Consider the following 17,618-nt stretch of genomic DNA (forward strand, 5'->3'; position numbering starts at 1 on the left):
AGAACCACACAAAAAGCCATGCATCGGGAACCTACCCTGTCCCAAAAGCAAAACGAATCAGAGCTATTACAGTAACAACCAACTCCAAAAGACTCTAACCACCCATACCCCACACTACTATCATCGACCCTCCCTCGATCAGGCATGAAGTCCGGGTCCTCGTCGAAAGCTTCAGTAATAGTCGTTCCGCTCCGGGTCTTTCCCGCACAACGAATCATCACGAACCGGCTGACAGACGCCTGGCAGCAGGCCGACCGCCCAAACACAAACATACAAACAAAGCCAAGGCGCTAGGGTCAACTTACAGAATACAATAGATATACAATCAACTTGTGATAAAGGGGATATATACATATGTTGTATATATATACATATAAGTTATGTATTGCCTACTCTAAGGTATATACATAGCATGTTCTCGAATCTCCTACACAGTTCAATCATTAATACCTAACGATGTTCATCAACATCAAATCATCATAATCTCAACATAGGAAGTTAGGTGATAAGGTTAGTCATATCGTCCTCCCAACACACACGTATCCAACTAAACCAATGTTCCCTGTCGTTGCCCTAGGGTAAACGACGATGAAATCTCACGCTTCCATGAAGTCTCACGCTTCAATGGGGTCTTACGCTTTCACGAAGTCTCACGCTTCAGTGAAATCTCACACATTCACGAAGTCTCACGCTTCAGTGAAGTTTCGCGCCTTCACGAAGTCTCACGCTTCAGTGAAGTTGCACGCCTCCGCGAAGTCTCCCGCTTCAGCAAAGGTGTACGCCTCCGCAAAGTCTCCCGTTTCAGCGAAGGTTCCCGTCTCCACGAGGTCTCCCGCCTCAGTGAAGTTTCTGCTTTCACGAAGTCTCACGCCTCAGTGAAGCTTACTCACTTTCACGAAGTCTCACGCTTCAGTGAAGTTCCATGCTTTCACGAAGTCTCACGCCTCAGTGAAGCTTCCCGGCTCATCCTTTGGATGGCTAAATAAACTGCTCCGACCCAAACTCAAAACAACCTAAGAGTTAGTGTCGGTCAATACAACACAACTCCACCAACAAGATTACACGAGGGTCTAGTGTCGGTCAATACAACACAGCCCAAACAACAAGAGCACTAGGTGTCGGTCAATACAACACGGCTCCATAACACTTCCCCAAGAGTACTAACGTACTCGGTGACTTTCAATCATCACCATAGCTCACCTTAGTGGCTTTCCCAATTCCGATAACTCTCCAAAGGTCGACTTTTCCCCGTCTTTCGTAAATATTTTTCCCCTTCAGTTCTCCTATGCTTAAACGTTAATAAAAATGATTTCAATTCAAATTAGTCAAATTATGAGTTTATTTCTCAAAGTCTAAGTTTCCCAAGTCTTTATTTTTCGAAAGCTCTATCATTCTAAGTTTCCAAAAATCAACCACCCAAAATACATTTCCCGGGGAAAGTCTAGGAATTCCAACGAATCCCAACAAATGGCTAAGTCTCAAACCCCACATTCGGACTTGCCTAGGTTTGTTCATCCAACCCGAAATGTCAAAGATCACCGGATCAATGAACCTCCACTCCGAAGTTGCGTCAAAACGCTCAATTCAACACATCATCAATATCATAAGTTATGAAACAATCATAACAAGAAATCATCATCATATACAACATCAGATAAAGCATAGGTCGAGTTTATCGACGCCTATCATGCAATCATAGCTAAATATTGCAAGTTGCCCTAACCTCGAGCTGTTCCAGCTTCGCAAACAAAGTTCTCCTCAAACAATTGCTCTGAGTCTTCCAAAGTTCCCTCAACTGAACCTCGGAGAAAAACAAAGCAGAATTCAAACAAAATCGATTAGTTCGATCGCAAAACAATACATAAACGATAGACAAAGCATCAAAGCTTCAGAATACGACAAACGGGTACGAAAGGACAAGTTTTCGAAAACGAAAAACTCCCCCCCCCTTAGGAAAAACCCACGGCCATAAGGAGAAAAGGGCTTCGGCTCTTATTCTTCGATCAAATCAGTTTACAAGGTAGTTTTAGGGTAAAACTAAGACAAAGAAACTGTCAGAACAATTTTCGGACAATCGGGTCGAAATACGACTACGCAGGGGCATTTTGGTCCAAAATAAAGGCTCAAAACTTCAAAGTTATCAGTTCTGAAAAAAAATTTGACAGCAACGATCCTCATGACATCCGTGACAACAAATCCTAAAGGCACGAAGTCAGATTATAGCTTTTCGACAATAAAGTTTCGAAATGTGAGACAAAAAGAGTTTTGAGTCAATTTTTCAGATCCTGGACAACTGAATCGCAATCAGAGTTTACTGACAGAGGTTTTAGACTCAGGGGAACATAAGGAACATAACCCAAGCGAGAAATCAGAGAAATCGGACAATTTTAGAAAAAGCTCAAAACTTAGAGCACAGAAACGACTTCAGAAACGCAACAGAAACAACAATCAGAGGTAGGAATCGTGTTAGTTACCTTGATACCTAAAAGTAGGGACGAACTGCACGAAGATTGGTCAAGTTTTCGCGAAAATCTCCTCCCCCCTTGCTCTCCACGAATTTGGGCCATTAATGGAGGAAAATGAAAGATATTTTGCTTTTTCGCCTATTTATAGGCGGGCGAAATCCCGGGAAAATGAAAATTTCGCGATTCCGATTTTTGCAGCACGTTCACCAAGGAATTCTAAGAGAGATTCTGGCGTCAGAAATCCAGAACTCAAAACAAATATCTATGATATGGGAAAAACGATATCGAAAATCTCAAAAGCGGTATAAGTTAAATCTGTCCCGAAAAACTACTTTTTGCTGTGATCGCCGGACGACAAAACTTCCTTCTGAAAAAAGATTGGAAACGTCGAAACAAATCTGGCAACGCGGACGGAATCTTCGTTAGAAGTCCCGAATAGAAAAAGTCTTCATCCATTGCTCGAAAATAGGGTTTCGAAGCAAAGAAATTAGCGTCGGCGGACATCCGAAAAGTGAAACCTATCGTGCGTACAGTCCAGAGTTCCGAAATGAAACGCTGGTCGATGGAAAAATAAAGAGAAACTTTAAATTTTCCGAGAGTTCGAAATCTCACTCAAAACGTTGCTTTAAGAGCGAAATAGCCTATTCTGGACACGCTCGCCAAAAGGCAGGTGTGCAGACGACTCGCACTAACTCCGAAAACAACTACGCAACATTCCTCAAGCAATTCCTGAACTTTCTTCTTCATTAATCTTTCTCAAATATCAAACTCCTGTCACGCTTACACTGATTCCACGCGTGAGTCGGAAATTAACTTGTTCCGAAAATCCGGGTCTTACAATACTCCCCTCCAAAAAGAAAGTTTCGTCCTCGAAACTCAGAGTTCTGAGAAAAGTCCGGAATACAGTTCCTTGATCTGGTCTTCCAATTCCCCTGTAGCATTGCCCGTGTCATTGTTCCTCATAACCTTTACTTAAGCAAGTTGTTTTCCCCTTAACTGTTTCACTCTTCTATCCCCACTGCTAACTGTCGGTGTCTCAAAAGACAAAACATCATTCAACCTCATGTCGTCTGACTCGATTACTTGCGTCGGACCTCTGCTTGAAATGATACCGGTTGGCATTCCGTGCAGTCGCACCATCTTAGCCACTTACTTCTTTACTTTCGGTCGTCCGAAATTCCTCTTAAACTCGGTGCCTCTCTGTCATCTTAAGGTAAATACTCAACTCGTCCTCGTGATCTTCATCTACAGTCCAAAACTCCACTTGTTCGTTCGATAACTTCTAGACGAAATATTGCGTTGGAATCTAATAGTCCATTAACGTCACATCCAACTTCGTAACTATCATCACTCGCACCATGAAATCAATCTCCTACTTAGTCACCATTCGAATTAAAAATCGACTTATGTCCTTATTTCTTGTCCTTCACTACTCTTGTCCCCTTCAACATCAAGTTATCAACAACTTATAAGATAATCCTCTTCTTAATATCTAACAATCCATTATTATCGTCTTCTTCCTCAAAACTTCTCTCACTCAAACCTATTTACACTTACTGAAATCCCTAACACTTCGCACAAATCGAGACTTATCCTCTAGAAGATTAAATCATAACTATACCTCAAGGGACTTAACTAGCCATTTTATCATCCGATCCTTCAACATTCTGAGATTTAACTGTTATCGTAGCCGCTAACACCACTAAATCTCTTAGGTGTACATGAATCTCAGCTCACTAGGTCAACCTTAGCCCTAGGATTCTCATTCAACTTTAGTAAAATCCACTTGTTACCCGTAATATGCATCATCAAAATCCATAACAAAGTCCCATTGACTCTTATACTCTACGAAACTCGTCAAAATATAACAACCTCAGGTATTCATCTTAATACTAACACCTTCCTTTTTGTGACTCAATCACCATCTCGTCAATCAACTTCTTAATCTCTCAATCAAATTCTGACAACCTTCGAGTCTTACACACCTTAGACAGACATTCATAGATTTAAAACCTAAACCTACACCAAGTTTGGTCCTCTAACGACCTTTAATCCTTCAATACTTCTTAAATGAATATCCGTTCCTTAAAACTATAACTCCTTCACTTACCCAAACGACCTGATAAGTGTCGTCATGCTTCCACACTCACCACTTGATCCTGCTATCCATAATCATAACTTATTATGCTAACATCATTCAAATTTTATCACATGGTCATTATGTCCGCAACCTCCTAATCAACATCAATCGATCACCAACTTATGACCAACCTTAACACCCTACACAACCCAGAATTCCTTTACTTCAAGATCACTCTTATATTATACCTCAATGGTCTTAACCCGAAATTCATCTCCAGGTCTTCATTCTTCTAAGATTCAACTCCTATTGTCACAGCTACAACCGTAAGATCTCTTACTCGTATGTGATTCCCAACTCTCAAGGTCAATCTTAACCTCAAAGTTTCAATCTAGCTTAGTGAATCTCACTTAGTAATCTAAGCACAATTGTCTGAAGTGCATATCAACAATCTCAAGTATTCAACTTATGCTAAAACTTTCTTTCTCCAACTTAATCATTAATTCAACACTTTTCAAGCGAAAATTCATCTCTTAAGACTATAATGTCTCCCCATATTAATCAAACGCTTAGCAAAACTTATTCCTCGAACTCGACTATAACAATCTGGTTCAGAGCTAATTCTTCTCAATCTCGCTACCATCAAACAATCATCTATAACCGGATATTAAATCCAACCTATCTAATCTCTAATAATCCCACGTCAGAAATCACATAACCTATGACTTCATAACTTCCGAGAAAATACTTAAAGATTTTCCAACATCAATTCTATTGGCTTAGTCTACCTCTACTTGGAGTAATCACACGAACTAACCAATCAATGTCTATACGACACTCATCGACTTCCACAGATTCAAATCTTAATCTTTCACAATCAAGTGCTTAACACGAACTTTCCTCCCAAATCCGACTACTCCTCAATCAATTCAAATTCATCTTACACATCCTTCTATCAAAGTCCATAACCAGCTGTGATTCCGAATATCACCCCCTCAATATTAGGTTGATCAGGCCTAATACATCGAAGGTGAAATTTAGAAAAACCCACCGGAACAGTCAATGAGTTCCTATCATCCAGTAGTCACAATTATCCCGACATCCAATCCTTAACGGTCCCGCTACGGAACTACGCACCCTCAACATAACGCGTATACTACCCATAAGGAATCTCTCTAAGATTCGTTCTTCAACTACTAGCTTCCTCATAAACGCATCGGTGGAAGACTACTTTCTAGACTTAGTGTGCTATTCCCAACCTCGTGTAACTTCTATAGTTAAATCACGAGCAACCTCGAATAAGGTCCTACATCGTTCCCACGTTCTTCCTCGTTCAACTCCTCAGCTCTTGCCCTCCTTGGCATGAATCCTTTCCTCTGGAGCAAGTTGTTTTCCTTTCCCAACATTCCCTGATGATTCGCCCCTGAGTGCCTTGCAAACTTGGGAGAAATGTCCCGGTTGGTTGCAATTGAAGCATAGACTTTCTTTGGTCTTGCAGTTCACAGCTAGATGCCCCTCTCGGTTACACTTGAAGCATCTCCGTCCAATCACTGAGCATTTGTTAGCAAAATGCCCAAACTTTCTGCAACGAAAACATGTCACTCCTTTGTCACCAACTGGCTTCCCCCCAGTATCAGCAGTCGTCGGTTTGTACTCTCTTGAGATAAGATTTCTTCCCTCGGAACGCTGATATGGTCCCCACTTATGGTAGCTCTTCCTTCCGTTGTAGCCTTGGGAACCTGACCTCATTGGTCCCCCAGCTCCAGTTCGGTTCATTCCTCTTTGTTGATACATTGCTGTCGCCATCAGTCGTTGATGATGCTCACGTGTAGCCTCCGCCATCTGGTTAAGATCCACCATCCTATATCCCATCGAACGTCCGATTAGTACTAACCATACGGTAGCACTAGACAAACCACTCAATCCGATTGAGTAGTAACGCAAGCAATTAGAGCGAAAATCGCTCTACAGACAATCAATTTTCACTCTTTGCAGAGTCACACAACCTAGCACAGAAGACCTATTCCCCAAAGACTCCCAAAAGACTCGACTAAGCTCTGATACCACAATGTAACACCCCGAATTCCAGGTGTCACTTTAGTAACCAAAAATAAACTTTACGCGGAAAACAGGTAATTTTTTTTTTTGTTTTCTTTCCTTTAAATCAAAGTGATAAGAAAGTAAAGACAAACCCCAACAACTAACTAACCGATATACAACATATATACATGTACAGCCTCAGCTGCACTCCATGTCATGCGCACTCGCAGTGACTCCAAAGCAGTGTGCCCGTAGGCAAATATATACAGACCTAGAAGTGTAAGTGAGAAAATTATAATTACAAACCACTAGGAGAAAGTCGGCCTCAAAATGGCCTAAGCAAAGACCCCTATGGTCCGACTGACTCACTGTGATCCCTCCGTAAGAGAACCACACAAAAAGCCATGCATCGGGAACCTACCCTGTCCCAAAAGCAAAACGAATCAGAGCTATTACAGTAACAACCAACTCCAAAAGACTCTAACCACCCATACCCCACACTACTATCATCGACCCTCCCTCGATCAGGCATGAAGTCCGGGTCCTCGTCGAAAGCTTCAGTAATAGTCGTTCCGCTCCGGGTCTTTCCCGCACAACGAATCATCACGAACCGGCTGACAGACGCCTGGCAGCAGGCCGACCGCCCAAACACAAACATACAAACAAAGCCAAGGCGCTAGGGTCAACTTACAGAATACAATAGATATACAATCAACTTGTGATAAAGGGGATATATACATATGTTGTATATATATACATATAAGTTATGTATTGCCTACTCTAAGGTATATACATAGCATGTTCTCGAATCTCCTACACAGTTCAATCATTAATACCTAACGATGTTCATCAACATCAAATCATCATAATCTCAACATAGGAAGTTAGGTGATAAGGTTAGTCAAACAATGTATCGTCCTCCCAACACACACGTATCCAACTAAACCAATGTTCCCTGTCGTTGCCCTAGGGTAAACGACGATGAAATCTCACGCTTCCATGAAGTCTCACGCTTCAATGGGGTCTTACGCTTTCACGAAGTCTCACGCTTCAGTGAAATCTCACACATTCACGAAGTCTCACGCTTCAGTGAAGTTTCGCGCCTTCACGAAGTCTCACGCTTCAGTGAAGTTGCAAGCCTCCGCGAAGTCTCCCGCTTCAGCAAAGGTGTACGCCTCCGCAAAGTCTCCCGTTTCAGCGAAGGTTCCCGTCTCCACGAGGTCTCCCGCCTCAGTGAAGTTTCTGCTTTCACGAAGTCTCACGCCTCAGTGAAGCTTACTCACTTTCACGAAGTCTCACGCTTCAGTGAAGTTCCATGCTTTCACGAAGTCTCACGCCTCAGTGAAGCTTCCCGGCTCATCCTTTGGATGGCTAAATAAACTGCTCCGACCCAAACTCAAAACAACCTAAGAGTTAGTGTCGGTCAATACAACACAACTCCACCAACAAGATTACACGAGGGTCTAGTGTCGGTCAATACAACACAGCCCAAACAACAAGAGCACTAGGTGTCGGTCAATACAACACGGCTCCATAACACTTCCCCAAGAGTACTAACGTACTCGGTGACTTTCAATCATCACCATAGCTCACCTTAGTGGCTTTCCCAATTCCGATAACTCTCCAAAGGTCGACTTTTCCCCGTCTTTCGTAAATATTTTTCCCCTTCAGTTCTCCTATGCTTAAACGTTAATAAAAATGATTTCAATTCAAATTAGTCAAATTATGAGTTTATTTCTCAAAGTCTAAGTTTCCCAAGTCTTTATTTTTCGAAAGCTCTATCATTCTAAGTTTCCAAAAATCAACCACCCAAAATACATTTCCCGGGGAAAGTCTAGGAATTCCAACGAATCCCAACAAATGGCTAAGTCTCAAACCCCACATTCGGACTTGCCTAGGTTTGTTCATCCAACCCGAAATGTCAAAGATCACCGGATCAATGAACCTCCACTCCGAAGTTGCGTCAAAACGCTCAATTCAACACATCATCAATATCATAAGTTATGAAACAATCATAACAAGAAATCATCATCATATACAACATCAGATAAAGCATAGGTCGAGTTTATCGACGCCTATCATGCAATCATAGCTAAATATTGCAAGTTGCCCTAACCTCGAGCTGTTCCAGCTTCGCAAACAAAGTTCTCCTCAAACAATTGCTCTGAGTCTTCCAAAGTTCCCTCAACTGAACCTCGGAGAAAAACAAAGCAGAATTCAAACAAAATCGATTAGTTCGATCGCAAAACAATACATAAACGATAGACAAAGCATCAAAGCTTCAGAATACGACAAACGGGTACGAAAGGACAAGTTTTCGAAAACGAAAAACTCCCCCCCCCCCCCTTAGGAAAAACCCACGGCCATAAGGAGAAAAGGGCTTCGGCTCTTTTTCTTCGATCAAATCAGTTTACAAGGTAGTTTTAGGGTAAAACTAAGACAAAGAAACTGTCAGAACAATTTTCGGACAATCGGGTCGAAATACGACTACGCAGGGGCATTTTGGTCCAAAATAAAGGCTCAAAACTTCAAAGTTATCAGTTCTGAAAAAAAATTTGACAGCAACGATCCTCATGACATCCGTGACAACAAATCCTAAAGGCACGAAGTCAGATTATAGCTTTTCGACAATAAAGTTTCGAAATGTGAGACAAAAAGAGTTTTGAGTCAATTTTTCAGATCCTGGACAACTGAATCGCAATCAGAGTTTACTGACAGAGGTTTTAGACTCAGGGGAACATAAGGAACATAACCCAAGCGAGAAATCAGAGAAATCGGACAATTTTAGAAAAAGCTCAAAACTTAGAGCACAGAAACGACTTCAGAAACGCAACAGAAACAACAATCAGAGGTAGGAATCGTGTTAGTTACCTTGATACCTAGAAGTAGGGACGAACTGCACGAAGATTGGTCAAGTTTTCGCGAAAATCTCCTCCCCCCTTGCTCTCCACGAATTTGGGCCACTAATGGAGGAAAATGAAAGATATTTTGCTTTTTCGCCTATTTATAGGCGGGCGAAATCCCGGGAAAATGAAAATTTCGCGATTCCGATTTTTGCAGCACGTTCACCAAGGAATTCTAAGAGAGATTCTGGCGTCAGAAATCCAGAACTCAAAACAAATATCTATGATATGGGAAAAACGATATCGAAAATCTCAAAAGCGGTATAAGTTAAATCTGTCCCGAAAAACTACTTTTTGCTGTGATCGCCGGACGACAAAACTTCCTTCTGAAGAAAGATTGGAAACGTCGAAACAAATCTGGCAACGCGGACGGAATCTTCGTTAGAAGTCCCGAATAGAAAAAGTCTTCATCCATTGCTCGAAAATAGGGTTTCGAAGCAAAGAAATTAGCGTCGGCGGACATCCGAAAAGTGAAACCTATCGTGCGTACAGTCCAGAGTTCCGAAATGAAACGCTGGTCGATGGAAAAATAAAGAGAAACTTTAAATTTTCCGAGAGTTCGAAATCTCACTCAAAACGTTGCTTTAAGAGCGAAATAGCCTATTCTGGACACGCTCGCCAAAAGGCAGGTGTGCAGACGACTCGCACTAACTCCGAAAACAACTACGCAACATTCCTCAAGCAATTCCTGAACTTTCTTCTTCATTAATCTTTCTCAAATATCAAACTCCTGTCACGCTTACACTGATTCCACGCGTGAGTCGGAAATTAACTTGTTCCGAAAATCCGGGTCTTACAGTATGGGCCCCGCACAACTAACTTGCCTTGGGTGGGCCACTTGGGCCGCACCCAGGCCCCACGAAGATGCCAAACGCCCCGCCACATGGCGGGCAGTCCTAGGGCGTTGCCCCTACAGGGCTCGCCCGGTCCACCCTCCGTTCCTAATTATAAGACCTAATACAAAAAATTGTGTTTATTAAAAAAGCACCAAATGTGTCTAATTAGTGCATTGATTTTTAAAAAATGCATCTCATCAGTGTTTCATGATTATTTTCATGCATCACATTAGCCTCTCATATCATTACTAATTTCGTCTTGTGGTTCTTGCAAGTTGCATCTATTGAAGCATAGCATATGAAATTTACCAGACCTTTCACAAAAAGAATTAAAGAAAGGAATTTGTTTTAAAGGTGTAGATTAGAAAAATAATTTTTTTACGATTCACTAAAATATTTAGCAAATTAAAAAGAGGTTAACTCAAAGGTAAAGTAAACATACAAATTCAAAACATACCAGACAAACAATTAGATTAGAAAAAAAATATAAATCAAAGTAAAATCTAAGAAGTATGAAATATGAAAAAGTACCCAAGACATCAAAAAACGAATTAGTATAATTCAATTATAGCTATTATGTCAAAATATTAAAAAACATGTTGCAATTTCCTTGGGCTTGTGAACATATGAAACACAAAGCCAACAAAATGTCAAAAAAATTTCAAAGAGAAAGCAAAAGTACTCATAATAGTGAAACAGGAAGATGAAAATTTATATGTGCAATGTAAAGCTAAAAGATAAAAAGAGCACATAATCAATTTCCAGCAAACAAACTCACCTCTCCATCCATCTCACAAATACATTATTTTCCAACCCCGCCTCTCAATGTATCTGACATTTTCATTGAGCAACAATGACCAAATATTCTTCAAACTCTCCTGCAATCAATTTGCAAAAGGGTTTTAGAAAAAACTAGTCTAATAAAAAAAAGAGGTTAAGAAGAGATTAGAACAATTGATCAACTTACTCTTACAATATATCTCACCAGAAGAAGATAGAGATGGAATTGGGTGAGTCTTTGAAACCGACGACATAAAAGAGATTGAAGAAACAAAACGTGATTAATAAACATATTTGTAAAGATAAAAAGAGAGAAAATATAAATATACATGATTGAAAAAATATATTTATTTGATATGCAAATATTCATTTGCTCATTATACGCACTTGAAAACCAATATAATATTATTCACACAATAAAGAAAAAGAAATCAAATGTATTTTAGAAAGAAAAAAAAATAATGCTGTAAAATAAAAAATCTAATATTTCATTTTTAATATAAATAATTATGATTATTTTTATGAAAAATTTTGAAAATTAAAAAATTAAAAAAAAGTGATCATGAAAATTGAAAAAATATTTATATTTGATATACAAATATTCATTTGCTCATTAATCGCACTTGAAAACCAATATAATATTAATCACACAATAAAGAAAAAGAAATCATATTTAATAGTTGATAGTTGACTCAATATATATTTTTTTTATATATGCTTCTCTTTTTTGCACGGATTGTTTTTTTCTAAAACAAATATGTATTTCAAAGTCAAGAAAAAAAAAATTATGTATTTGGAAAACAAAATTTGTATATTTTTTTTGGGTTCGTATATAATTTTGTAGATTTAATATTTGTTTTATTTAATATTTGTTTTAATATGTACAAATATTTTCATATTTAATATTTGTTATGTATTCAAAGTTAAGAAAAAATATTTGTTTTTTCAATGCAGATTTAATTTATTGAACGGATTTGTAAAAACAAAATCTTTATTTGTTTTTTTAATGCAGATTTAATATTTTAAAACATGTAGATTATTTGTTTTTTACAAAATCTTTATTTGTTTTTTTATGCAGATTTAATATTGAAAACCCAAATTTTTTATATTTTTTATTGCGATGATATGGGGGTGACACGTGGCATAACCTTCTAGAAAAAAACATTCCTTTAGTATATTATATAGATATAGATATAGATTACTATCATGTTAATAATATTAATTAAAACATGCATAAATTTAAGCGGTTGTGTAAATGATTTATAAGGGTTACTTAACCCCGCATTTATTCACCTAGGGTTTGGGGGTTTTCAAACTTTTAGGGTTTATGATGTTGTGGTGATCGAGGTATGTAACACCCCGATTTCGGTGGCGTCACTTTAGTAACCAAAATAAACTTAATGCGGAAAAACGTGAATATTTTTTTTTCCGATAATAACTAAGACAAGACTGAATTAAATAAAACCCAAATGCTAATAGGTAATAAAACTAATATACAATATATAAACAGCCCCCGCTGTAAGTAACAACCTCGTTACGAGTAACCTCCAGTGACGGAAAGAAAACTGTAACGCCCGTAGGCAATATGTACAAACCAAATAAAAAGGTGAAGTGTCCGCAACACCATCCCTCAAAACTGAGAATAAGTCAGCCCAGATGGCCTAAAACAAGACCTCCTAAGTCCAACCAACTCCCTGTGATTCCCGTAAAGAAACCACACAAAAAGCTATAGGTGGGAAACTACCCTGTTCCCAAAGGAACAAATGATGTTCAGAGCTAGGACTCTACTCCTACATTAATCCCATCTCGAGGAGCTCACACTAACACTCAATCCTACATGCTAGCATGATCGTCGTCCGAATTCGAAATCCAGAACGACCTAGTCTACATACACCATCCGTCCTCCTCTCGCAACCGCGATACGCTCCAGTTCCTGCATCTCAACCCTAGTTCCTCCCGAAGGATGAACCATCATGAATCAGCCCGCCAAAGAGATCTGACAAAGGGCGTTTGTTCGCCAAAGCACACACAGAAGACGCGAGGGTCAACTCCAAAGAATTATATAAATAATACCACCAATAGATACCATTAAAAGATTAGCCACTTAGGCTTATAACTAGGGATAACATCCTAGGGTTGCATTATTCCACAAAGAATATAACGACAGTAAAACACAGTTAACATGCATCAAGTAGAACTAACAAGTATCAAACACACTCATCACTAAGTCAGTATGCATGTGGCATGAAATGATATGCAGGTTAACCCAGTTAACCACATGCATTCCGGAAAGGGATGGACATCAAACGGATCAGCCCTAACACCAGCCACGGTGGAACCATTTCGGCCCGCGTGCCTCTTACACCACACAAAGGTAGTCAGATCAGCAGTAAACCCGTAGGTCTGCCATTTCGGTCTCCTACAAGAGACGTCTATAAACGCTCTTACACGGCATTCCGGGTCTTATGACCATTTTGGAAACCGACAACATTTGGAATTCTCCGAGGTCCGGTATCACGCCGTGTATTAACCTCCTATGTATGCATGAATGCAATATGATTAACCAAACAACGTCTCCGACCTCACTCGACACGTCGCCACGTGTTCTAGGTAAATTAATGTCTCTAAAAGCTTACCCTAAGGTAAAAGTCGATTCTGCGACAAAATACAATAATCATAAAATGAGTGCAACCACTCACGATAACTCTTCGAGTCATCAATGCTCTCACGAAGTCTCCCGCTTCAGTGGAGTCTCACACATTCACAAAGTCTCACGCTTCAGTGAAGTTTTATGCTTTCACAAGGTCTCACGCCTCAGTGAATTTACACACTTGCACGAAGTCTCACGCTTCAGTGAAGTTTTACGCTCTCACAAGGTCTCACGCCTCAGTGAAGATCACGCATTCACAAGGTCTCACGCCTCAGTGAAGCTCCATGCTGTTCACGAGGTCTCACGCCTCAGTGAAGATCCATGCTTTCCACAAGGTCTCACGCCTCAGTGGAGTATCCCGCATTCACAAGGTCTCACGCCTCAGTGAAGCTTCTCGGCTCATCCCGTGGATGGCTAAACCAACTGCTCCCAGAGCACAGGAGTATCAACATACTCACAACTTCTTAACATTCTCATTACTTGGGATCCGACGACACTTCTCGCTTTCCACAACTAAGATTTGCATCCAAAGCTTCCTTTCGAGGTTAACGCCATTACTAAAAGATTTAGAGGTTGTTTAATGTCTTATGAGTTTTCTTTTCAAAATAATATCCTTTTAGTCTTATCGCAAATCCTATAAGTTCTCGGGATCTCCAAATCCCCAAATGACTCCAGAGAATGTCTCGATCCATAAACATCATAACAAGGCCCGAATCTCATTCGTCCTATCAAGCTTCCTCCAAAACTCTCAAAATAAAATCGGCATGACCTGCCCGCTATCCTCACCATTCAGAATCTCAGTTTCTAGTGCAAAGCATATTTAAATCATCACAATCAACAACATGTCATATATCCATAAATCTCATCATAAACACTTAAAACTTAGCGTATAAAGCATGCACCACACATCCTAGATTACCCACATAGCACATAGCATGTAAGTCAATCTCAAAAACATTCAGTAGATGAATCATCTACATTGTCAGTCGAAGCCTCAGAAAACATTTTCCAATCACACACAATCCAGTGCATAAACAGTAAACAATGTCGAAAGCATCGACCCTAAGCATTAACTAGAGATTCAGTGAGAAGCCCTCACCTGTAGATTCTCCAGGACGATCTCCTAACACTTGTTCACAATCAAAGGCTTGCTCCTCTGGGGATTCCTCAAAATCACCTTTAGAGCAAAACCACAGAAATACTATCAGAATCTATCGAAAACTAAGCTATCGATACTTACTAAGGTTACTCGAAGTAATCTATACTCTAAGGTACGATAATCTAGCGCGAAAAGACAAGTTTTCGGAAAAGGAAATTTCCTCCTCCCCCTTTAATAGGTTCGGCCACTTTAGGTAATTAGGAGACTCGATTTTTCTTCGATCAAACTTGGTTCCTATGCTTTCATAAGCCGTAACTAAGGGTATTCTGAACTCGGAAAAATTATCGGATCAAAAACTGTCGCAGGGGTATTTTGGTCATGATTTTTAACTTAGGATTTTCAAAACTGAAATCCCAAAAATAAAATTTTGCAGGGACGTCACCAACGACGTTTATGACAACTAATCCTACTAGCACTAAGCTAAGGCGATAGTTTTCAGCCTAAAGGTTGAAGCTTTACACCAAAAACTCCAAAAATGGGTATTTTAGGCTAAAATTGATTCCGGCGGAATTCCGGCGACATAACGGAAAATCTAACCCGGCAGAAGTGATCTTGGGCACATAAGGAAGAGGTTTAGAATCAGAAATGAAAGATTCAGGATAGTTTTGCAAACTATCCACTCAGAAAACTCTACAAAAAAGCTATGGAAAAAGCGATCGGAGGTAAGGATTAGCGACTATACCTCGAAGCCTTGAAGTAGCAACTGATTGATCGACGATCAAGCAAACGATGAAGAAAATCTTCTCTTCTCCCTCCCTTGTAGAACTCGCGGCCTTGATGAAGAAAATGGAGGATTCTTCCTTTCTTTGCTATATATAAAGGTTGGAAATTCGCGGGAAAATGAAAGTTTCGCGAATCTGATTTTTCCGGCGTCATTCTCCGTGAATTAATAGATATGTTTTGGCAAAAGAATTTCAAAACTATAAAGAGGTCTCCTTGTATTTTTGGCAACTAATGCATAGTCGGTATAAAACTATTTTACCCGATAAGTTGCTTTTTGCATCGAATGTCGGAATAGAAAACTTCCTTCGGAAGAAAGATTGAAATCATCAAGAGAAATGGGTGTACGGGTGTAGAATATTCATTTGAAGCTCTGAATAGAAAAAGTCTTCATTGTCGAGAAATTCTAGGGTTTTGAAAAACCAGGGTTTCGTTTTCGGCAAACTTCCGATGATTGGAATCGGACGTTCGTAGATCCTAGAGTTTCGCCTCGAAACGATTGTGATATATGGAAAAAGAGAAGTTCTAACATTTTTCTGAAGATTTTTGGAATTAACTTCCGTCGTGCCTAAAAGTGAAAATTAGCTATATACTAGGGTTTCTGACCTAGGTTAAGCGTATAACGATCGTACTATAACTTTTATCGATCATGATGTAATCCTTTGACTTTTCCTGAACTTTCTCCTTCATAAATTTATTTCATTTGGTAAACTCTAGTTCAGGTTTCCCTTCACAATACATCAACCCTAATCGTAAATGGAAATCTCTTCCACTGATCCTAAGCTTAAAATCTTGGGTCTTACATTACTACACTCCAAAAAGAAAGTTTCGTCCTCGAAACTTAAGGGTCAGTAATAGTTCTGGATATTATTCCTTGATCTTTTCCTCTAACTCTCACATAACACCGTCCGTGTCTTTATTCCAAATAATTTTCACTAAAACACTCTGCTTTCTCTTCGATTGTTTCACTCTTCTAGCCCCAATGTTGGTTCGACGGCGTCTCAACAGACATAACATCTTTCAACTTGCCGAGGTTTAACTACAATCGTCAATGATGACACCACTAAAACTCTTACTCAAATATGATCTTCAGCTTCCGAAGTCGATCTTTACCCTAAGATTCTCATTCCACTTAGCAAAATTCACTTGCTAATCTCTAGCTAGTATCACCGAAATCCATAACAAGTTTCATTCACTCTTAGACTTTAAGCAACTTGTCCAGATATGACAACCTCAAGTGTTCATCTTAATACTAACACTCCCTTTTTCTGTAACTTGATCACCATCTCGTCCATCAACTTCTTAATCTCTCAATCAAATTCTGACCAACTTTGAGTCCTAGAAACTTAAGACAACAATTCATAGACCTAAAACCTAAACCTTTACCAAGTTTGGACCTCTAATGTCCGTTAATTCTTCAATACCTCTTAAATGAATATCCATTTCTTCAATCTATAACTCCTTCGCAAGAAAACTAATACTTAATGCGAACTTTTCCTCCCAACTCGACAAATCCTGGATCCAATCAAGTTAATCTTACCAATCCTTCTATCAAAGTCCATAGCCAGATCTGATTCCGAATGTCACCCCCTCAATATTAAGTTGATCAAGCCTAATCTATCGAAGGTGAAATTTAGAAAAACCCACTGGAACAGTCAATGAGTTCCTATCATCTAGTAGTCACAATATCCTGATGTTAAATCCTTAAATGATTCCGCTACGGAACTACACACCCTCAACATAACACGTATACTACCCATAAGGAATCTCTCTAAGTTTCAATCTTCAGCTTCTAACTTCTTGTTAAACGCATTGGTGCAAAACTACTTTCTAGGTTTACCGTGTTATTCTAAACCTCGTGTAATTTCTATAGCTAAAATACGAGCTACGGTCAAATAAGGTGTTAATAGGCGTAATAACTATAAGGTCAAAGCTTAGACAGTATAAATAAGTTAGGTGTGTTTGCACACGCTACGAGAGTAATG

Source organism: Lotus japonicus, chromosome 6, assembly GCF_012489685.1.
Source record: "Lotus japonicus ecotype B-129 chromosome 6, LjGifu_v1.2".
NCBI lineage: Eukaryota > Viridiplantae > Streptophyta > Magnoliopsida > Fabales > Fabaceae > Lotus > Lotus japonicus.